General features: G+C 46.8%; 1 protein-coding gene across 2 annotated transcripts in view; it reads right to left on the reverse strand.

Moving 5' to 3' along the window:
- The window catches only part of SAMD11 (sterile alpha motif domain containing 11), a 333,961-nt gene that overhangs the window by 254,335 nt on the left and 55,598 nt on the right, over positions 1-24,028 (reverse strand). For both annotated transcript variants that reach the window (XM_081201459.1, XM_081201457.1), the window contains exon 2: positions 20,434-20,523. The gene's annotated coding sequence lies outside the window, so the exon portion shown is untranslated. The remainder of the gene's footprint in view (positions 1-20,433; positions 20,524-24,028) is intronic.

Raw genomic sequence — 24,028 nt, forward strand, 5'->3', positions numbered from 1 at the left:
CTAACTCAGTGTTGTTTGCACTGACTGGCAGTGGCCCTCTAGGGTTTCAGACAGGAAGTCTCTCACAGTCCTACTTGGAGATGCACTACCACTGAGATACTGCCCACAGAAACATAGAAGTCAGACCACTGGTTTTTCTAGCTCTCTAAGATTCCAGAGAGGGGACTTTCCTAACCCTGCCTGGAGATGCCAGGGATTGAACCTTGGACTGTTTGCATACCAAATGCAATGTGTTCAGTCAGGCACAATCCCAGGGATGTGGCAGAAGCTTTTGTGGACCTGCGATACAGAGGTTCAAATTGGGCCAGTCACAATCTTTTAGCCCACCGTTTCTCAAACTTGGGTCTCCAGCTGTTCTTGGACTACAACTGCCATAACCACTAGGTAGCAGGATCAGCGGTCAGGGATGGTGGGAATTCATAATCCTAAAACAAAATTGTAGTCCAAGTTTGGGAAACCCTGTTTTAGCCTAACCTACCTCACAGGGTTATTGCGGAGATATAACAGGTGGGTGGGACCATGTAAGCTTCTTTCAGAAGCATCTTGTGGAGGAAGGGCAAGATAAAAACAAAAGTTACTACCAGTGCTCCCCCCCCCCCGCAAGGGGGTATTCAAGGGTACTCTGTATCAGCACCTCTTTGTTGTTAAAAAGTGTAACAACTACGTGGTGAGTACCGGCACCTGTTTTTCTAGAAAAGAAAGCACTGGTTATTACTATTATTATGAAGGATAAGATATCCATAAAGACTTTTGTCACCATAATTCTGGCTTTCTTTCAGGACAAAGAACAAGAAGAAACAAGAGTAAGGTAGTCAATAAAGGCTTCTGCTACAGTAAGTCTGGTCACCTTTCAGGTGCCACAAGTCTCTTTGCTCCTTATGCACTCTGCTCCTGTGTGTAGACCCCCAGGCTTACCAAGCCAGTCACCCCGCCCCACCCAAGCTTAATTTCGTTTTTACAAAACAAAGACTGCCCCTACCCCTTAGCACCACCATCAAATAGCTGAGTTTGGGAGCGGGAGCGCAACGAGGAAGGAGAGGGGCGGCAGCGCGGCGCATGGATGGAAAGATGGATGAATGCTGCGTTCCCCTTCCTAAGAGGCCTCGGTGGCGAAGGGGGCGACGACGCTGCGCCTTTACGCGCCGGGGTCAGGTCTCCTCTTGGCAGCCTGGCTCCGCTCCGGCCTGGCTGCCCCTCGCAGGCGGCAGTCGCGGGCCTCCCACGTGGAGCCGCCGCCGCCGCCGCCTCTCCTCCGTCTCCTCCTCCTCTGACAGCTGCAGACGGCGCAGCGCAGCGAGACTCCCCCGCTGGCAGATCGATGCCGCTCGCCTTTCATCTGACCGGCGGCGCTCTGGGGAGGGGACGGGGAGGAATCCAGGCTTCCCGGAATCAGCAGCAGCAGCCGCCGCCGCCGAGAGCGAGGGAGGCGAAGCGAGGAGGCAGGAGCCGGCGTTGTTTACTGGCCCGGCGCACTCACAGCCGGGAAGGGAGGGGAGGGAAACGCGGGGAGGAGAGCTGCTCAGGCTCCTTCCCTTCGTACGAAAAGGACCAGAGGAGGAGAAAGAGAGGCGCTGCTCAAAAAAAAAAGCATGTCCAAGCTGCTTCAAGCACAGGAACATAACAAGGTGTGGGTCTATCCAGCTGGCCGAGGCTCTCTAGGGTTTCAGATAGGGAAACCAATAGCCTGGAGCTAGATTATAACACGGGAGAAAATAGGATAGTGACTTAAACGAAATCAGACCAGTGGTACCTCTCACACTGGCTGGCAGAACATGGGAGCTTCTGAATGTGAAGCAGGTGCTCTGCCTGAGCTTATGACCTTTCCCCAATGATGGGGGCAATGATTTGGAGCAGCACAGTTTCTGATTCTTGCCAGGGGGAGGGACCATGGCTCCCCATATGCTTCGGAATCCACACATACAAAATTCCCAGGTTCAGACCAGCACCTCCAGTTTAAGATGGTAAATGGTAAAAATGAACATTTGTCCATTACAGAACCTAGGAGAGACTAGGCAATACTAAGCTTGATGAACAAATAATCAAACCTACTATGATCTAATTTCTTGTAGTCTGAACTGTAAATTGTAGAAGTTGCTGAAAGCTGTTAGGAGACCCTTAGTTCCCTCTCAGAACCACAATTCTCACAGTGTTCTAACTATAAACCCCTGTCCCCCAGAGACTCTGGGAATTGTAGCTTTGTGAGGAGAACAGAGACCTCCAAACAACTATCAGCACCTTTCATGAACTACAGTTCCCAGGATTCTCTGGGGAAAACCATGACTGTTTAAAGTGGTATGATACTGTTTAAATGTATACAGGCGGTGAACATTTCTGTTCTGTTCCTAGTCCCTGTGCGTGTTGGCAGAGTGTGTATAAGTGCTCCCTGGCCCTGTTCTGCTTCTGGGTCCTAAAGGACCCACATTCAGCAATCGCACAATTGGACATGTCTAAAATGGTTGTCACGGTAGTACAGAGGGGTTCCTATGTTCCTATGCTGTTCATGTGACCTAACCTGACCAAGAAAGACATGTTATTAAATTCTTCATAGCAGGCTTAGCAGCTCTTCTTACAGCAGCAGTTTGTTTTCCCCTCACAGGTTTAGTGAATCAGAAGAACCACATGGCAGGCACATCCATAAATACATCTCTCTTCTTCACCCCTTCACCACCTTTTCTTTTTCTAAAAAAAATCACACATGTACACACTAACCACCACACCCTGTCTTCCATCAAGCTTGTGTAGCATTTAAAAAGTTCAAAGATATGATAACGGAACAGAAAATGGTTCATCTCTTATCTCTTGGGTGTCAAGAGTCTGAAGGCTCCTTGCTGTGGGATACCACAGCCTTTTTTAGTGTGCATGTGTGGGTGGAACGAGTAGAAAGGAAAACGATTACAATAAATGTGAAGCAGAAGACCAGAGGCAAACCCCTGGCTGAGACTTCCTTCTTGCTGAGCTGAAAACCAGAAATGCAAAACAGAGGAAGTTAAAAGTGGCTTTTTATCTCCCTAGCCCAAAAGCGGGGGGGGGGGGGGTTACGACAATAGAAGGGGTAGAACCTGGGGGTGATGATTAGATGGTTTTTATTTTTAGATTTGGCCTTAATCTTGCTTCATAAACAATGCTAGCGCTTATGCGCTCAATGTAGCCCTCTGATTCTTTTTCTTTCCCATGTGCTTTGGAGATGGGTTTGGTGGAGCTGCCTGCATCACACAGGTTCACATGTGTCGCATGAGAGAGAAGGGGGTAGGGAGAATAGGAAATAGCATTTATTATGTGTAGAACCATGTTACATAACCATACTTTCATGGCTGCATCCCTCACCAGTGCCACACTTAAACGGTACACAGCTCAGCTAAAAGAAGGATTGATTTTCCTGGACATTTTGTCCTGTACTGAAAGGCCTCCCCCTGCCTCTTTCAGTGATAAAGGAACAATAAAGGGTTCACCTGTTCAGCAAACATTACAATGATCAGGCTTCATTCACCTTTAGCAACACCATCACATTCATTAACTGATGCCTGATTGTCTAGGACAGTGGTTCTCAAACTTTGTCTCTGGGCCACACTTTCATAATAAAAATTTGCTCGTGCCACACCAAACTTTTTATTGGTGTGATTTTATTATTTTATTGGTGTGGTTTTATTATTATTTACATGGGGGGGGAGAAACGACTCCTAGCAGCGCTTGATTTATAACATAGAGCACAACTACCTTATAATATGATCAAGGGACATCAGGAAAGTATAAAACAGTAGAGCTACATTAAGATATTAACCATTCCCAAATTATAATGATAAACGAGCCTCTTACATATGTACCTTAAGTATGCATACAAACTCCATGAAAGGTGCCAATTTGCTTTTGCTGGGTCATCACATTTATATCAGGTCTAATTTGGGACAAACAAACTCTCATCTCCTCATCAAGGCAAAGAAACCTTTCTCTTTTCTGATCTTTCATATTTATCAGAGCTGAAAATCCCTATTCACAACATGTGGAAAACTGTAGAACAGCCAATGCTCTTGACGTAAGGCAGGCATCCCCAAACTCGGCCCTCCAGATGTTTTGGGACTACAATTCCCATCATCCCTGACCACAGGTCCTGTTAGCTAGGGATGATGGGAGTTGTAGTCCCAAAACATCTGGAGGGCCAAGTTTGGGAATGCCTGACGTAAGGCATGGATACTGTTTCTGGTTGGGTGTGGGTGGGTGTGCATGTAATCTGGATACTATACTATGCTATGCTATGCTGAACTATTTAAATGCTTCTTTACTTCTCCCTGAATCTTCTTGCTACACTTGCCATCCTCTCTTGCCACACCAGTGTGGATTGCCACAGCCTTTGAAAACCACTGGCCTAGGGCTGTCCTTGTGGCCAGTCCAGGAGCATCGCCTTCATTCTAAACTGGCTCTGAACACCAAATCCAATGTGTTACATAGCTGTGCAACACTGCCACATTTACTATGTGATCTGTGACCTGAAGCCTCACCCAAGGATGGAGAAAGAAACTCTAGCAAAGAAAATAATAATGGTGTAGCATCAGCAGCAGGAAAAGAAACGAGCGGCAGCACACAGCTCACAAACACACACCACACAAAGAGAAGTGAGCATTCACACATTTAACGGTTTGTTGCAAATGCTCTACTCTGAACCCCAGAATCAAAACAGGTGCACTAGCAACCCTAGCTAAAAGTGTCTCTTTCTTTATGAAGGAAGTTGAAGAGAGAACAGGGGCCTGCATAAACTTGGCAGGCTACCTGCTCTCCCTTTCATACCAGATTCTCTCTCTCTTTCTCTCACCTGAAAAGGAAGACTTTCTGTTAAACCCCAGGAGTGAAGCAACTTGGCAAGAGGAGGATCGGGGGCTAGGGGGCACGTGCGTTGTGCTAATACCAGGGATCTTGTGGCCTACGGCTGATGCCTATTAAGCCAAGCTCTTTGGGGAATCTGTATGCATTTATCCTTTAAAGCCACCATATGTTCTGTGCCTTAATACTGCCAGGTGAGGACATTAAGATGGAACAAATGTAACCCAGTTGGTTTTGTGCACCAGTGTTGTAGAGTGTTCTCCCTTCTGAAATACAAGAGGCCCCCATTGACACTGGCCTTCCACCAGCTCTTGAAGACACACCAGTTTGCCCAAGCCATTCCCCTGATCTCCTGACTTGAGCCTCCAACTTTAAATGGTTCTGTTAAGTTGTGGGTCAACATATCAGACGACACAGCGATTCTTCAAACAGCTCTTCTTTATTCAAAGGCCACAACAGAACTGAACTGAAGGGCTCAGTCAGCCTGCTTATATAGAGCTCCAGAACAATGTAACTGTAGCAACTTTCTAAAACTATCCAATCACTGAACGTCACTTTCGATCCTTCATTTGCATACAAACTATCCAATCACTGAACGTCACTTTCGATCCTTCATTTGCATAACTATCTACAGCATCCCCTGCTGGCCCAGGGTGAGAACTTCAGTACATAACAGGTTCTAATTGGTGTTCTGTTTTAGTTGTTACACTGATTCAAGGAGCTTGTTTTTTGTTTTGTTTTTAACATGTAGATCCTACTTGTGTATGTTTAATGTTTTGATGAAATTGGTTTATTGTGTGTGATTTTTAATTATGTGAGGGGGTGGTGTAGTGAGTTTTATACTTGCAAACTATTTAGAAGACACTTTGGCCACAAAGTGGTGAGTGTGTTTGTGTGTGCATATCTTATTTTGATATGCAAGTAGTTAAGATGCCTGTGAATTGGCCAAGCCAGGTATAACTATTGGCCAAACCAGCTATAACTATAAATATTGGGATGGGGGGCAGGGGCTTCTTTTATCGCTTTGTCAGCAGAGCTGACCCTTGCCCACAGTTCTAGCCTCAGCCTCTCTTTGCCCTTCAGATAAACATCAGTGATTCTAAGACAAGCACAATTTACCTGCAGGATGGTTATACCTTTATTAGGCCCAAATCTATGTCTGTGTTATACTAGCTCATCCCAAGGCTCACAGGGCTATGCAGGAACATTCCCTGCACAGTCCACATAGAAATCTACCATGCCAGGGAGAATAACTGTATATAGCTGCTCTTTCTTCCTCACCTCCTAGCTTTCTATGTGCAGTGAGCCTTGCAAATAAGTCCAGAAATGTTACTTGCTTTGATAAGCTCAGTTAGCAGTCCTTCACACATGATATGTGATTTATGGCATGATGGTAGCCTAAAAAGTGGGAGGGGCCAGCCAGAGAAGAACATGCTTTCATGTGGGCGATTAACAGCCAATCCTAACAAATGCATTTCCTTGCTGGTTAGCATGAGTAGGGGCCAAGTCCGCAGAGATGTATCCCTGATAGACAGACACTTACGCCATAGAAAAACAATTGGTAGAGAGAGCTGTGTGTGATGTCATTTCCCCTCCTCCTCTGGAGAGGAAGGAACATATAGTACTTCCTGTCCCTCTTTCTCTCCTTTATCAGCCATAAAGATAAATATACTCTGTGCTTGCTCCAGTCCCAGGCACAAGCCTGAGACCGTTTTTATTGTAAATCTAAGTATTTTACCTGCAAAGCTTTTACTGCTGCTGTAGCTGAAAACCAATGCAAGACTAATAAGTAATTAAGTTATATATTATTATTTTTTAAGCCTGATCTTTATTGATCTAATTAAGTTATATTTTAAGCTTGCTTTTCAGTATGTTGTCTGATTTCTTTGTTAAATAGAGGAAGAAAGGGGGAAGCCATCTTACTTCATAATTGGGCTTCACAGCCTATTCCTACATGCTTCAATTTTACTGCTAAGGATGGGACTTTAAAACTTCAACCAACACATGTGGCGGCCCAGAAAGATAAATTGCAATTAATATATCCTCTCCTACCTATTAAAACCCATCCCACAGTACAAACATTCCAGAGTCGCCTGGAGGAACTAATTTACAAACTGGAGCTTATCTTAAAGGAGAGGGGGGGACATGGCAGGAGGTTCCCATTAGAAGAAAGCGGGCTCAACTCTCTGATAAAGGCAACTGGGGCATCCTGGAGGGGGCACACACATACAAGTGGTAGGAAATCCAAGGTGAAAAGCAGAGAGGAGGAGGTCTGCGGAGAGCTGGAGAGACTTGAAGCATGGACATGAAATATGGTAATGCAACAGCTGTTTAGCACATTATCCTGTTGGTGTGTGGGCATCAGGCCAAGGACTGCGAAGCTTGAATTGCAGCCATGATCCCTGTGCTCTACCTCTACGGTTGGAGGCAGTCATGCTTCTGAATGCCAGTTGCTAGAAGTCATAGGAGGCGAAAGAGGGCTCTTGTGCTCAGGTCCTGCTTGTGGGCTTCCCATAGGCATCTGGTTGGCCACTGTGAGAGCAGGATGATGGACTAGGCGAGCTATTGGTCTGATGCAGCAGACTGTTCTTACGCAAACAAAATCTTAAGGGCTGCTTGGAGAAAGTGTTGCGTGTTCCCCTTCCCTGTGTTTACAGCAATTGTGGTTTTGTGCTTTTGTTTCCAATGCAGCAAGGGGTGCCCCGGTCTCGCTGCATCATGAAACCTAGCTGCCACCTACTCAGACTATGTTTCCTGGAACCACTTGAAACCCAACAGATGTTTCCCTTTGTGATGCATGCAAAGCAGAGGTGGGAGGGCTGCTGCTTGGGGTGAGGCAGCCCACGCGTGTGGCTAAGGGATAGCCCCTATTCTCGGGCTTCCCCTTTTGGAACTTCCCTTGCACCAGAGGGCAGAAGGGAAGGAAGCTGATTTAGGGGAAGAGCTGCAACTCAAGGGCTAGAACAGCTGTTCTGCATGCAGAAGATCCCTGGTCCAATCCCTGGCTTCTCCATGGCTTAAATAATGGAGAGCTGCTGGCAGTAAGTGTGTGTCTTACTGAGCAAGTTGGGCCAATGATGTGATTCCATGCAAGGCAGCTTTTTATATTCCTATGCCTTAAGGGAAAGGCAATAACTCAGTAGGAAAACATCTGTCTAGCATGTGGAAGCTCCCAGGTTGAATCCCCAGCATCTCCAGGTAGGGCTTGGAGATACTCCTACCTGAAACCTTGGAGAGCTACTGCCAGTTAACCCCTCCAAGCGAGTTCCAAAATGTCCCCTTAAAAAGTTTCTTTCCCAAGTTTCTCTCATTCCCCAGAATAGGAAAAGACCACACATTTGATCAATTAAAAATGGTTTACTTACAAACACTTCAAAGGTCAGATTAATGTGCTTCAGAAAGCTGCACAGGCAGTAAAACTTGGCTTAGTTACAAAGTGGTGAATGTTCCTAAATATTGGAATAGGAACTCAAGAGTGGCTTGTAAAATCTATGGGGTTTTGCTGGAGCAACCAACTCAAACCTCTTCATAAGATGAGCTTTTTGGATAGACTGGGGAAGAACAAAGGCTTGATTACCTAGTACCTCCCAAGGTAAGAGGAAGTGGACATAGCTAAGCTTGGCAGGACATCTTACTCTATGGTATTAACCCCTTATTGTATTAATTAGACTTAAGCATGATGCTTATATGAGGCTGGTTATCCCAAAATCTTAAGGGAGAGGGCTATAGTTCAGTGGTAGAACATCTGCTTTGTATGTAGAAGGTCCCAGGTTCAATATCTGGGTTTAACCAGGTTTGGGTTTAACCAGAATGTTGTTGAACCAACATTCCAAACTTGTTCCAACTCCACATGGAGCAATCCATCCTGAACTCTGACCTTGCCATAAATCTAGTAATTGACCAAAGCCCTGTTTCAACTGGGATAATTCTTTAAAGAAGAACACTATAGAGGAGAAAAACTGAGCACACAGATTTGCTGGTCCATGCAGTCAGCAAAGCAGAACATTTTCAACCCTGCTGGATTAAACAAGGGTCCATCTAGCACCTCCTCTCTACCAGTAGCCAAGCAGTGGAAGAGGACTCTACCTCAGTGGTAGGGCATGTGCTTTGCACATAGAAAGTCCCTGGTACCTCCAGGTAAGGCTGGGAAAGAACCCTGCCTGAAACTCTGGAGAACTGTTGGTAGTCAGTATAGACAATGCTGAGTTTGATAGACCAAGGATCTACCAGATGCCCTGACAATATGGCATGTGTTCAGAATTTGTCTGTTTTCATAGGAAATTACAGACGCTTGTGTATTTGCAACACGTATCTTACTCCAAGCGTCAGGATTCATGAGACTCTGCATGCTGTAGAAACCATTCATTTCCTTAGCAATGAACAGCCTTTCATGTGCTGGCTTCTGAGGTGACTTGTGTTAGTAAACTGACCATAAGTTTCCAACTTAAAAAAGAATTAAGGATGTTTAATGGTACTCTATATTTAAACTCACAGTAGAGCTGGTTCTGCCCTCAGAAGAACTCTTCCAACATTCTGTAGAATTAATTATCTGGATGAACAGGTTAGGGGTGAAGGGAAGCAATGTGCTGTACATGTGTGTGCATGGGCACATATGCGTACAAATGTCAGCATGGGTCCACACACACAAAAATTTAATGCAATCACCACCATGCATCTTGTCCAGTCATTTTCTGCTGACAGCTGATTTTGATTTCCAGCCAAGTAACAACTCACAGAAAACACACCTCAGGCCACAGGAAAGGGCAATCTAGTAATGGCAATTGACCTTGATCAAGTCTAGCTCAGGAACTTCCCCAGATTCCCTAATCAGGTCAAACCTAGGTGCTCAGGTGCACAAAGACTTAGGCACTTGTGTGCAGTTTTTGGCTGTTCATAGAAAACTGTTTAAGAAGAGCGTTTCCCACCACAAAACCAGAGTGAAATTTGCACAATGGCCAAACAATTTATCTAAATATACAAAACACATTTCCTAGATTCAAGGAATTGGAATTCGGCAACCCTACTCTGGAGAAAACTAAGAATTCTAGTGTTGTTGTTGTTTTTTAAAAGGCCCCTCCAACTTAAAAGAGCCTCCTTCATGAGCAGAGCCCACTGAGTCAGGCCAATGGCCCTTCTAGGCCAGACATCCTGCTCTCACAAGAACAGTCTCCCCTCCTGCAGTTTCCAGCAACTGATATTTGGAAGCATTAGCGCCTCCTATTCCCAGAATGGTTTAATAATCCATCCCTCCTCCCAGGGAACTCTGGGAATTGTAGTTCTGTGAAGGGAACAGAGACCTCCTAACAACTCTCAGCACCCTTCATAAACTACAGTTCCCAGGATTCTTTGGGGGAAGCCATGACTGTTTAAAAATGGCATTATAGTGTTTTAAACATCTGGTGCAGATGTGGCTTCTGCGTGTTACTGCTGGCCACAATCATGCCAGGTTTATCAAGAAGCTCCACTCGACCCACCTGAGTCCTGGCTGCCTGAGGTAGGTGGAGTGGGATCTGAGGCCGAGGTGGAAGAGCTGGCGTGTTTGTTTGTCTGTTTGTCTCTTTATTTCCCACACTTCCATTTTATTGCTCACAGCCACGCTTGGGCACGTTTTAATTAGCTTATTACTTTTTATCTGAGAAGACACGAGCCGGGGAATAGAAAACGGCTCCCAAAAAACGTCAGCAGCTTCCCTACATCTCTAGTGATTAAACTGCGCACTGCTCCAGCGCGGCAAAATTTTATCGCAGCGTTATTTCCTTTAGAGTCATAGTTGCCATAGTTGACTTGATTAATTCTCCATGCGCTGGCCAGCCTTCCTTCCCTCTCTCCCTCCCTCCCTCCTGTTCCTGAATATTCAGAGGAGATGCTCATTAAGTAAGCCACTATCGCTTACTACAGGAGTGGCGGGAACCCCTTTCAGCCCAATAGTCACATCCCATCATGGGCAGACTTCTGGGGACCACATGCCAGTGGTGGGCAAGGCCAGAGGCAAAAAGTAGGCAGAGCAATGGATGCAACTCTTATTTTTGTATAGTAGGCTACATTTTAATCCCACAACACTCTGAGGTCTATACCCACCCTCTCTCTCTCTCTCTCTCTCTCTCTCTCTCTCTCACACACACACACACACACACACACACACACACACCATCTTCCATCTAGGCAGGCAAAAGTTATAATCACGACTGAAGGACACATTCCAGTCAGGCAGTAACACTCAAGGAAGGGCATGAAGCAGAATTAATGAGGACCTGAATAAAGTATTGAGGGCCACAAAGATAGGCTTGAAGGGCCACATTCTGTCATCCCCTGATTTGAGATCCCAGTTTCATTTCACTAGGCGGAGGAATCAGATGCCTGTCCACACAGGTCAACTCTTAGCTGACTTTCCAGGGTTTTGTGGGCCTTTTATGAACCTCCTCACCATCACCTTCGGACTGGGAAGTGAACATAGAAAACTGTTTTCTACCATGTTGATCTGTTAGTCCATCATTTAGCCCAGCATAGTTTACTCCCGGGATAGTTGTTGTTGTACTGTCTGAAGGATTTGAACCACAACTCCCCAATGGAGTCCTTCTTTTTAATATTTTTGTATTTCAGCTACAATCAAAGGTAGTTGAGAGAAGCAACACAGCTCTGTTTGAACTTTGTAGGTGATACATGAGCTCAATTTTTCAAGGCCCTCCACGTCAGACTTTGATCCAGGGGTGAGCCCATCTGAAACTCCTTTTACTTGGGATCACTGCCATGTGCACAGGCCGCTCAAAGGGAAGAGAGAGATGGATTTAATTAGGCCATTGTCTTCTGCAAAAAAAAACAACCCTTCCACTCCTACCACCCCCATTCTTAAGGATTAACCCATATCTGCTCAAGTGTGCATGTTTGTTTGCTCTCAAAGAGCAAGAGGAAAAAACGTGAACAGTTAACAGGCAGGATGGTGGAGGTGGTTAAAGATGCATCCCAGCTGCTGCCTTCAAATTTTAACCTGCCTACTCAGTGTAGCTGGGGAAAACAGTGAGGCTTATAGGTCAATTTCTGCCCCTCTGTCAGGGATCTAGAGGCTAATCCAGGGGAGGTAATGATCATCTGTACCAAGGGATGATGTTGCTAGACTAACAAGGAGTGGAATAGGCCAGGGGGTGAAGTGGTTAGAATGCCAGACTAAGACCTGGGAAACCAGGGTTCAAATCCCTGCTCAGCCACAAATAGGAGTGAACAAATCTGTCCATTTCAGTTTCACATTTTTCCAGTCTTGAGTGCAGTTCTTCAAGTCCTTGTGAAAATTCAGCAGCATTTTAGTGCAAATCTCTTTTGCAAAGCAGTGTTCCCTAACATAATGCATTTTTGTAAGTTATTTCCACTACATATGTGCATTTCTATGCATGCTTCACCCCAGTATATACAGTTTTGTACTCATTACATGGCTGGATAACTACACTGCAGAATTTGGACAAGTGTGACCCTCAAAGGATGGCTGCCTTTTGGTTCTCATATTGTTTTGAAAAGTGTAAATTAGGTAAGTTCACCTTCAATTGTGAACTGAATCAAATTTCTGTCCTACCCTTAGTGGTCTTCAACCTACAAGAACAAGCGTAGGCACGGTGATTTAGTGCTTAGAGTCAGACTAGAACCTAGGAGGCCAGGGTTCAAACTGGATGACCTTGGGCCAGTCACCATCTCTCAGCCTTACCCACCTCACAGGGTTATTGCATAAATAAAATGGAGGGAGAACCATGTATGCCGCCTTCAGCTCCTTGCAGGGAAGGTAGGATAGAAATGTACAGTGGTACCTCAGGTTACATACGCTTCAGATTACAGACGCTTCAAGCTACACACTCCGCTAACCCAGAAATAGTACCTTGGGTTAAGAACTTTGCTTCAGGATGAGAACAGAAATCGTGCGGCCGTGCGGCAGCAGTGGGAGGCCCCATTAGCTAAAGCGGTGCTTCAGGTTAAGAACAGTTTCAGGTTAAGAATGGACCTCCAGAATGAATTAAGTTCTTAACCCGAGGTACCATTGTACAAAAAAGGAGATTCTGACTTAACCTTAGGGAGAACTATCTGAAGGTCAGAGCTGAACCGACTCCCTCAGAAGAGGGTGATGTTAAAAGAATTCTAAGGTCTCAAGTAGTTATCACAACAAAAGAGTGGCCAGGATGCCCAGGTAACCTGGCAGACAGGAGAAAAACAAGACACTCAGATTTCTGTTGTAGTCCACCCCTTCTCTGATGTAACTGGGGGGTGGTCTTGGGCTACACCCCTTCTGTGATGTATGTATGCTAAAGTGGTGTCTCAGGTTAAGAACAGTTTCAGGTTAACAACGGACCTCCAGAATGAATTAAGTACATAACCAGAGGTACCACTGTAATTTGTAATTAAATTAAAAACAACAACAATCACTATTCCCACTGGCCTCTCCCTCAAGTTAGCTCCTAGCAGTCGCTAAGCATGCACAGTCAACAATCACTGGGTGATTTCATGGGCTGTTTGCCCCATTTGAGTCTGCTTGTTTTTCAAATGTCTTGCACTACTAGATCAGGGATTCCCAAACTGTGGCCTTTGGGCCACGAGATGTCCACAAACCTAATTTAGGTAGTCCACAACATGTCTGTGAAGAATGGCTGCAGCAGTGGCTGTGAATAGCCGCTTCAGTGGCTGCTCTGCCATTCTTAGAACCCAGCAATCTGGTCCAGTCCAGATGGACCAGACATGGAGGGGAGGGGAGGAAGCGCAGGAAAGGAATGGAGAGGATTAGCAGTGTGAAAGAAGGAGTGATGAGGTGACTCGAAAGGAGTGGAAAGAGTCCTATGGAAATCAAATTGGAATGCGGTAAAGTACAGCATATGAGAAAAAGAAGGGGAGAAGTTAGGTAATGACTATTCTAGATCATTCTGGCTATACACTAGCATGCTAATGCCTCCCTGTTGTTTTTCAAAGGCCCAAGTTTGTCTCCAAATCCTGTCACCACTCAAGCACCTGAGTTTGCTATTAGAAGGAATGGTAACTCAAGGGCAGAGCAAAAACAGATTGCTGAGCCAAACTCTAGAAAACCCTGGCAAACAGAAAGTCCTGTTCACACTGCCTTTACCATCTGAAAACTATTCCATCTATGTATGTGTATGTGTAAGTATATATATATATATATATATATATATATATATATATATATATGTAGGTTTTGGTGTCTTCGGGTGTCTTCCCGTGTAAGAGTTGGGGTGTCTAGGCGACGTTTCGACGAGGTCTCACTCGTCATCTTCAGGCTGGTGCTTTCGGCTTCTTGTTACTGGAACAGAGCAGGATCTCAGTGTTTGAGTTCCTATACATACAGTGGTACCTCGGGTTACATACGCTTCAGGTTACAGACTCCGCTAACCCAAAAATAGTGCTTCAGGTTAAGAACTTTGCTTCAGGATGAGAACAGAAATCATGCTCCAGCGGCGCGGCAGCAGCAGGAGGCCCCATTAGCTAAAGTGGTGCTTCAGGTTAAGAACAGTTTCAGGTTAAGAATGGACCTCCGGAACGAATTAAGTACTTAACCTGAGGTACCACTGTATAGAGAGAGAGGGAAAGAGAGTTAGATTTGCTTTAATTCCATGTTTATAGATGGTGATGATTAGGGGACTGAGCACCTTCTCGAAGCCCTTAGAGTGCAAGCAGTCTCTTTGGGGTGTGGAAATAAGATCAGCAAAGCTCTTCCTGTGTCCTGTTGTTCCAACAAGCATGCAACAGCTCCCAGAGCGTCACTCTTGGAAGAGGAAAGGGGGCAGCTGCTTTGGCTACAAGGCAGACACCGTCTTCACGGGGATTAAGAGCTTTTTGCTCTACACAGTGTGCCATAATCCAGGCTGGCAGGACGCAGTCCCAATTAGTTATGCAAGAGCAGTTGTTCAAGGAGAGACTGGGGGCCAGTGAAATAACAAATATCTAAGAAATTTGTGGCTTGTGAGGAGCATCCATTGCATTGGAGGATACAGGCATTCTGAGAGCCACTTTTACCTTACAGGGGTGAGAGCATACCTGAGCATGTATAGAATTATGCATGACACGGAGAAAGGGGTTAGAGAAAAGAGTTTCTCCCTGTCTCATAATACTAGAAGATGGGGACATCCAGTGAAGCCAATGTGGGAGGGTTCAGGACAGACAGAAGAAAGTACTTTGCCACACAACTTGTGAAATTCACACTCGTAGTGACAGCCACCAGCTTGGATGGCTTTAAAAGAGAATTAGACCAATTCACGGAGGACAAGGGTATTGATAGCTACTAGCAATGATGTTCTGCCTCCACAGTCACAGGCAGGGCTGGATTAAACATTAAGCAAAATATGCACATGCTTAAAGGGCAATAAGGGAAAGGGGGGCAGGAGAGAAATTTTCCGTTGCTGGATTTTTAACATTAATGGTCACGAACTGCTCAGCTGAGCGTTCATTTTCTCAGTTGAAGTATATTAGAAATCCCAAGAGAGCAACTATGCAACAAGGCAGGCTGGATGCCTTATCTCTACTATGTACAGAAGCAGATGTGTTACATAAGATTAGTTTTGAGGATCTTATCAAATACTTTGCAATTAGAAAAAGTAGGATACAATTTTTTCAAATATAAATGAAGTGGAAGTATACAAAAATAAATATTATTTTCCATCTTACTGTAGATTTTGCTTCATTTCAAAAAGTACAATTGAATTTTATGGTTTATTATTGTTTATCTTCTACTACCCCCCCCCCCCGCCAAATCTTTTAAGTGTTTAGGGTCTCTAAAGGTCTTAATCCAGCCCTAGTCACAGACCGTAATACTTTTGAATACCAGTTGCTGGAAGCCAAAGGAAGGGAAGGTGTTTTTGTGTTCCTGGTTTTGGGCTTCCCAGATAGGGATCTGTTTGGCCACTGTGAGAACAGGATACTGAACTAGGTGGGCCATTGGCCTGACTCAGCAGGCTCTTCTCATATTATGATGAGTGGTACAGTCCCTGCATGACATGCAGAAAGAGCCAGGTTCAAACCCTGCCATCTCCTGTGAAAAGGATCAGGCAGAAAGTGACAGAGAAGACCTGTCTTTGCCTAAGACCATGGAGAGCCTCTGGCACTCAGAGAAGAGGATGTACCGTATTTTTCGCACTATAGGACGCACTTTTTCCCCTCCAAAAATGAAGGGGAAATGTGTGTGCGTCCTATGGTGCGAATGCAGGCTTTTGCTGAAGCCTGGAGAGCGAGAGGGGTCCGTGCGCAACGACCCCTCTCGCTCTCCAGGCTTCAGGAAGCTATCCCAAGTCTTGCAAGCCCGGTGGGATGTCCCGCGGGCTCGCAAGGCTTGCGGGCAGCAGCCTGCACCCAAAAGCTGGGGACAGCGGGGAGGCGCAGAGCCGCCACCCCGCTATTCCCCGACCTGATCTGGAGGCTGGCAGGGGGAGAAGCAAGCCTGCTTCTCCCCCCCAGCCCCACAAGCTGGCGGATAGGGGGATGGCGAAGCGCTGCCATCCCGCTATTCCCCGACCTGATCTGGAGGCTGGGGGTGGGAGAAGCAAGCCTGCTTCTCCCCCCCACCATCCCCACAACCTCCAGATCAGGTCGGGGAATAGCGGGATGGCAGCGCTCTGCCATCCCGCTATTCCCCGACCTGATCTGGAGGCTGGCGGGGGGAGAAGCAAGCCTGCTTCTCCCCCCCACCAGCCCCACAACCTCCAGGCTTCAGGAGAGCCCCACCGCCAGCCCCACAAGCTCGGGGGACAGCGGGAGAGGTGCAGTGCGCCCTTCCCGCTGTCCCCCGACTTGGTTAGAAGGCTGGGGGGGGGAGCCTGCTCCTCCCCGTCGCCAGCCCCGCAAACTCGGGAGACAGCGGGAGAGGCGCAGCGCGCCTTTCCCGCTGTCCCCCGACTTGGCTAGAAGGCTGGCGGGGGGAGAAGCCTGCTCCTCCCCGTCGCCAGCCCCGCAAACTCGGGGGACAGCGGGAGAGGCGCAGCGCGCCTTTCCCGCTGTCCCCCGACTTGGCTAGAAGGCTGGCAGGGGGAGAAGCCTGCTCCTCCCCGTCGCCAGCCCCGCAAACTCGGGGGACAGCGGGAGAGGCGCAGCGCGCCTTTGCCGCTGTCCCCCGACTTGTCTAGAAGGCTGGCGGGGGGAGAAGCCTGTTCCTCCCTGTCGCCAGCCCCGCAAACTCGGGGGACAGCGGGAGAGGCGCAGCGCGCCATCCCGCTGTCTCCCGACATGGTTTGGAGGCTGGCGGAGGGCTTCCTCCTCCCCCAGCCCCGCAAGCTCCCAGAGCGATGCCAAAGCTGCGCGCAGCTTCGGCATGGCTCTGGGTCCCGTTCTGGGGGAGGGGGAAGCTCGGGCTTCCCCGCCCCAGCCCCGCGCCTGGCGGGGGGGGGATAATTTTTTTTTACCTTTATTCCCCCCCCCCCAAATCTAGGTGCGTCCTATGGACCGGTGCGTCCAATAGTCCGAAAAATACGGTAATCAATTCCTTTTCCCATCATTTCCCCATTTCTTAAATCTTAAATTCAGTTCTCCGCCATTGCCACTTCCCTATTGATATCCTGATGAAAATTCGTTAGGTTTTAGCACAGATTTATCCTGATATACACATTTTTTTGTATGTAATTCTCCTAACATATACATCTTTACAAGCAATCTCCCCTGAAGAGAATGTGTCCCTTGCCCAAAAATGATTTTTGAGTTTAGGTTAACAGCAAGAAAAGCGATTTAACAAAAAAATAAAAACAAGACTAGCAGAGACATATCAGATATGATGTGTCCTGCAATAAACATGTTATGAGTGAACTACCGTATTTTTCGCCCTATAGGACGAACTTTTTCCCCTTCAAAAATGAAGGGGAAATGTGTGTGCATCCTATGGGGCGAATGCAGGCTTTCGCTGAAGTCTGGAGAGCGAGAGGGGTCAGTGCGCACCGACCCCTCTCGCTCTCCAGGCTTCAGGAAGCTATCCGCAAGCCTTCGGAGCCCGGCGGGAGTTCCCACCGGGCTCCCAAGGCTTGCGGACAGCAGCCTGCAGCCCGAAACCCGGGGAGCCCTCTGCGGCACAGAGCTGGGCTCCCCGGGCTTCAGGCAACTATCCGCAAGCCTTCTGAGCGTGGCGGGAGTTCCCGCCGGGCTCCAAAGGCTTGCGGATAGCAGCCTGTTCTGGGGGCTGGGGTTGGGGGAAGCTCAGGCTGCGGGGTGTGTGTGGATAATTTCCCCCCTTTATTTCCCCCCAAAAAAACTAGGTGCACCCTATGGGCCGGTGCGCCCTGTAGGGCGAAAAATACGGTAGTTGTCCATGTGAATCATTTCCCTTGACTGCCAGGTTAGGGAGATGGTAATTGTTCCCCACCCCCACTCATATGATGCATTTCTATGCACATCTTCTAATATTCATGTTTCTGTAAACATTGTTGGCTAGAGAAGCATGAATTTCGAAGTATGGCTGAGTTTCAGTTACTGCCTTTTTAGGAGGTGGGGAGTGAGACTTAGGAACTTTCATGGCACAATGCAAACTGGATCGCAATTCCCCCCACATTCCTATTCCCCATCAGTTCCTTGATTGGAGGTCCCCTGGAAACCTTATGTATGCCGCCTTGAGCCCTACCACTGGGGATTGGCAGAAGATATGGACATCATAAATCAAATCAATGCTTAATAATAATAATTTTGCCTCTTCAGCTCTCCTGGACCACTCTCTTTGATTAGCGAAAAAATACGATTCAAGCTGCTTCAATTATTTATGTCCAATTTGGTTAATTCCCCCAAGCAGACTCTCCTGACGCAAAACGAAGCAAGGCAGATTTTTAAAAAGCAAAAGTAGGAAGCAGATGTCAAGGCATGTTTGCTTCCCACCCCTCCTCCACCTCCAATAAGTGTGCTTCTTTTTCCACACCTTTCTCCCCTCATTTTTCTACTGCAACCAAAATCCAACAGATTGGGGGAAATCTAAATGTGACTTCAGAGTAGGTTTTGTTGCTACGTCAGCCATTGACAACCTGGTACCTTCCAGATGATGGGGACGGCAATTGTCATCAGCTTCCGCCCACATGTTTGGAGTTCAAAATGGCGGCCATGTTGGCTGAAGCTGATGAGAGCTGTACAGTGGTACCTCAGGGTTACATACGCTTCAGGTTACATACGCTTCAGGTTACAGACTCCGCAAACCCAGAAATAGTGCTTCAGGTTAAGAACTTTGCTTCAGGATGAGAACAGAAATCGTGCTCCGGCGGCGTGGCAGCAGCAGGAGGCCCCATTAGCTAAAGTGGTGCTTCAGGTTAAGAACAGTTTCAGGTTAAGTACGGACCTCTGGAACGAATTAAGTACTTAACCCGAGGTACCACTGTAGTCCAAAACATGACCACGCTGTCTGGAGGTGAAAGCAGCTGTGGTCTAAAATATCTGAAGGGCACCAGGTTGGCAAAGGACGTGTTAAGCTTTAATCCAGAAGCAAGCCAAGCAGAAATGCTAAATGCCTGGACTGAAGAGGTTGAGGGAAGCAAGGCAGGAGGCTGCAATGCCGGAACAAATGCAGCCAGAGGCAAAAGACACAACTGCCAGTCTCATGTAATGAACCATCTCTCCCACTTGGCTGCATCAGGCCTGGAAGTGTTGTCAACTCCCTGAAGCGCCGCCAAACCCAGCAGCCAGGTCCCCACCCCCCAGCCTCTCTGGCTGCTTCCCTGAAGGTGTGGGAGTTGGAAAGGTTGGCAGTGATAAATTGATTTCCCATGACAAAAAAACTGAGGCTGGCTAGCAACGGGGAGCGAGGTGGATTTTACCTCCCCCACCCCTGCTGCCGTTTCCGCCTCCAAACAAAAACTAAAATCTGACCTGTTCCCTGGCTTTGTGGCTTAGGGCCCTCGTATCTACGGGACCGCCTCTCCTGGTATGCCCCACAGAGGACTTTAAGGTCCATGAACAACCATAGTTTAGGGGTCCCGTGCCCTAAGGAAGTCAGACTATCCTCCATCAGGGCCAGGGGCTTTTCAGTGATGGCTCCGACCTGGTGGAATGCTCTGCCCCATGAGACTAGGGCCCTTCAGGATTTAACCTTCTTCCGTCGGGCCTGTAAGACAGAGCTATTCCGCCTGGCCTTTCATTTGAATTCAGTCTGATCTTTTATTTCCCTTCCCTTCCCTCCCCCTTCCCTTTTATGAAGATCACCTGTTCTGAGACCCCACAGCTAATTCTCCCCTGGCCTCCTTGTTGGCCCAAGTAGGACCAATTCAGCCAGCTAGCCCTGGGGATTATCTAATGCTTATTTCCCCTAAATTGATTTTTGAATTTTATTGTTATTCATGTTTTTATACTGTATTTTATGCTGCTTTTATAATTAAGTGTTTAAAATTTGTTGTTAGCCTCCCTGAGCCCGGTTTTTGAACCGGAAAGGGCGGGGTATAAATAAAAATTTATTATTATTATTATTATTATTATTATTATTATTATTATTATTATTATTATTACATGCATTTGGTACATGCCTCACAGGGGCAATCCAAAGGATTTTGCTACCTGAGGCCACTGTTGGAGGCAGAATGTACAAGTTGCTTGTGGGCTTCCCATCTGGTTGGCCACTTTGGGACCTGGCTAGATGAGCCATTCACCAGAACCAGTGTGGCTTGGGGATGCTGGGAGAAAGCATTCCCCCCTTACCTTTAGGCCCTGTCTGTGGGCTTTCCAGAGGAATCTGACTGGCCACTGTGAGAACAGGATGCTGGTGGTTTTCAGCAACGCCATATAAATCTGTATGGAAACCAATAAGAATTACCGTTTAATAAACAGCAGTGTTCCTATTATCCCTGATCAACCAATGAGGTCTTCGGGGAAGTCACCGTTAGTGGTCCTCTATGGCTCAGATGCACAGCTCACATCCACCAGCAACCTTACGTTCAGCATTGTGAACTCCTTTCCAGTTGAGGTCAGACAGGCCCTCTCCCTGCTGAACTTCTGGTGCTCACTGAATACTATTTTGCTCCAGCAGGCATTTTAACTGAATTCTGATTTTGCAGCTTAAAATGTTTTTTATTTTTTCACATTACACTCAGTTCCTTGTTCACTGTTTAGAGCATAGCTGTCAACTTACAGATTTGAAAATAAGGGACCAGCAGCCTTGAAAATAAGGGACCAGCAGCCAAAATAAGGGACCTGCAGCCTCCCCTGTTCCAGGCACTCCAGTCTTCCTGTCCTCCTGCAATCTGGTCAAACTCATGCTGGTAGCTTCGAGAACATTGTCCAACCAACTTTGTAACCAGAGGTTCAACTGAATAGAATCTGAATCACATGCACCACAAGGCCTATGCAGCCTCAACTTAAGATGGCTCCCCGGCCTGGCTTTGCACTGCAAAGTTTGCAGCAGCACATGCAACAAAATGGCGTCCAGCATTCAAAAAACCCCTCAGCTTGCATTAACTAGCCACACACAAGGCATGCAAGCTCCACCCCCCAGTCGTTCTTAGACTCCTTATTGGGTGAGCAACACAGCCAAGCAACACAGTTGGAGCCTCCCTCTTCCCTGGCTGGCAGGGAGGGAGGGAGGGAGAGGAGCTGCTTCCTTTGAAATTTAAGGGACATCATTTAAGGGACATTTAAGGGACATCCATCAATAAGGGATAGCAGTGGGACATGGCGCTGGAATAAGGGACTGTCCCTTCAAATAAGGGACACTTGACCGCTATGGTTTAGAGGTGGCTGTAATAAAGCAGTATATAAATTGTTTAATTAAATAAATACAGTGGTACCTCGGGTTACATACGCTTCAAGTTACATACGCTTCAGGTTACAGACTCCGCTAACCCAGAAATAGTACCTCGGGTTAAGAACTTTGCTTCAGGATGAGAACAGAAATCGTGCTCCGGCGGTGCAGCAGCAGCAGGAGGGGGCCCCATTAGCTAAAGTGGTGCTTCAGGTTAAGAACAGTTTCAGGTTAAGAATGCACCTCCGGAACGAATTAAGTTCTTAACCTGAGGTACCACTGTATAATAATTGTCTAAGCAAACAACGTCTATGCAATTGTTTAAGCAAACAACGTCTATGCAAATCTTGAGGAAATGAGCATGGATGCTCAATAAACAGATGGGCTGGAAGAGCCCATTGTAAGCCTGACTGACAGCAAAACTTCTCTCTCTGTGTCCCCCACCCCACCCCCGTTAAATTGATATGAGCCACCATGGGAGACAATGATTTGTCTGAAAAGCAAGGTTTAAAAATGCATTTTCCAAAACAATACATGAATTGAAACACAGCTAACCTTCAAAATGTGCACTTCTGCAAATGTGTACATCAGGGGAAAGTGTGCACAATAATGTGTATAGTAGCAGTTATATACTTTTTAAAGCACATTCCCCCTTGCGTGGTCATCCACAAGCAAATCAGTTGCTGCCTAGCCACTATTCCTGTGCATTAGGGATGGGAAGAAATTTGGTGCAGTTTGTATTTTAACAGGAACCTACCTAATTCACACCTCCTGATCCAGTATGTGAACCAAAGTGAAATTTGATTTATTCGCATTATATTTGAGGAAATTACTTTGCACAAACCTCTATATTGGGAGAAATGTACTGATACATTTTCAAGAGAACTTTTCCCCCAGCAAATTGATGCAGAAATGTAGAGAATGGCCTTAAGGCTGATGAAAACATGGGAAACTGAGAGAAATCAACGTTGACAGAGCTGTCAATTCCCTAGACAAGAGTGCCTCTCACCATGGGCAGAGTCCACTTCTAAGACTACTTTCTTTAAGTTGGGAAGGGCCACAGCTCAGTGGTACAGCATCTGCCTTGCATTCAGAAGGTCCCACATTCCATCTTGGGCATTGCTAGGTAAGGCATAGAGAGTTCCCTGTCTGACAGCCACTGCCAGTCAGTGTAGACAATATTAAGCTAGATGGACCAATGGTCTGACTCTGTGTAAGTCAGCTTCCTATGTTCCTACACTCTCCTCCAGCATGTACTCTCTAACTCAACTGCAAGAGGCGTAGTTGTGTTCAATCTTCTGCAGCAAAAAGAAGAAAAAGTCTTGTGCAGGGCCTGCCAGATACTTTTTGGCACCTGAAGCAAGATGGGCTACCAACGCTCCCCTGCCACAGATCCAGGCCCAGGCCTTGGTGTGGTGGGAGGCCTGAGGCATGTTGCTTCAGGTCTCTTCATTGGTGCGCCGTCCATGCTAGAGCAGGAAGCTAGCTTAGGGGCCGCAGGGCAGACCACATGGCACACCATTCTAGCCTCTTTCCACCTTTCAGAATTTGCTGCCTAAGGCAGCTGCCTCACTCTGCCTCGTGGTAGGGCTGGCCCTGGTCTTGTGGCACCAGATTTATGGCACAACTGTGTGCATGTTCATTCAAAATTCAACCCCACTCTGTGTAAACAATACTGAGCTAAATGGACCAATAATCTGACTCCATATAAAACAGCTTTCTATGTTCCTAATTACAACTCCCAATCCTACAAAACTAGGATTATGGAGTGGGGGTAATTTCCAAATCAGAAGCTGTGGCTTCTATAAGCTCATAAAGAACCACCCTTCAGTTTTGTTCCGCTGCCAACACCAGTTTCCAGCCAGCTGCTCTGAGTTCAACCTCCTCCGCAGGAGTCCTGGGGAACCCACTAAGCCAAACAAGAGGTTTCTTTGACTGCCACCTCTGCTTTTTGACAAACATGTTCCGTTCGGAGAATTTCCCCTTCTCCACCCTTTTCCTCCCACACCCGTACCATCTGGTTGTAGTTTGCACCATGACATGTTTCCTCTTGTGGTCCATTTGCTTTTCTTTCTTTCTTTCTTTCTTTCTTTCTTTCTTTCTTTCTTTCTTTCTTTCTTTCTTTCTGAGAGTGCAAACCCCAGAAGCAAGGAGAGAAATTCCCTCTGGCTGCAACAGTATGTTTGCATAAATTCATTTATCTATTTCCTTTCTCCACCCTCAGACATCAAATTTATTTATCAGGCTGGCTTAGAGGTGGATGGGTGAGAAGGAAGAAGTTTGGGTTTTACTTTTCTGCCCCCCTAGAGACGCTGGGGGGTTAATTATCAGATTCTCTCGGCATCTGTTCCAATTTAGGAGAGCTGTTGGAACTGGGGGGGGGGGGGAATCATCAAGTTTAGCAGCAAGAAAGGGGATTCCCGCCCCTGAGCATGTGTGGGTTATGGGATGCCAAATTCCTGCAAAAATGCTCAGATATGTGAAACCTCGTTTCCTACCCTACAGTATGTGGGGAAGGGCCATAGCTCAATGACAGAGCACCTGCTTGTCATGCAA

This window comes from Podarcis bocagei, assembly GCF_964188305.1.
Source record: "Podarcis bocagei genome assembly, chromosome: 7".
NCBI lineage: Eukaryota > Metazoa > Chordata > Lepidosauria > Squamata > Lacertidae > Podarcis > Podarcis bocagei.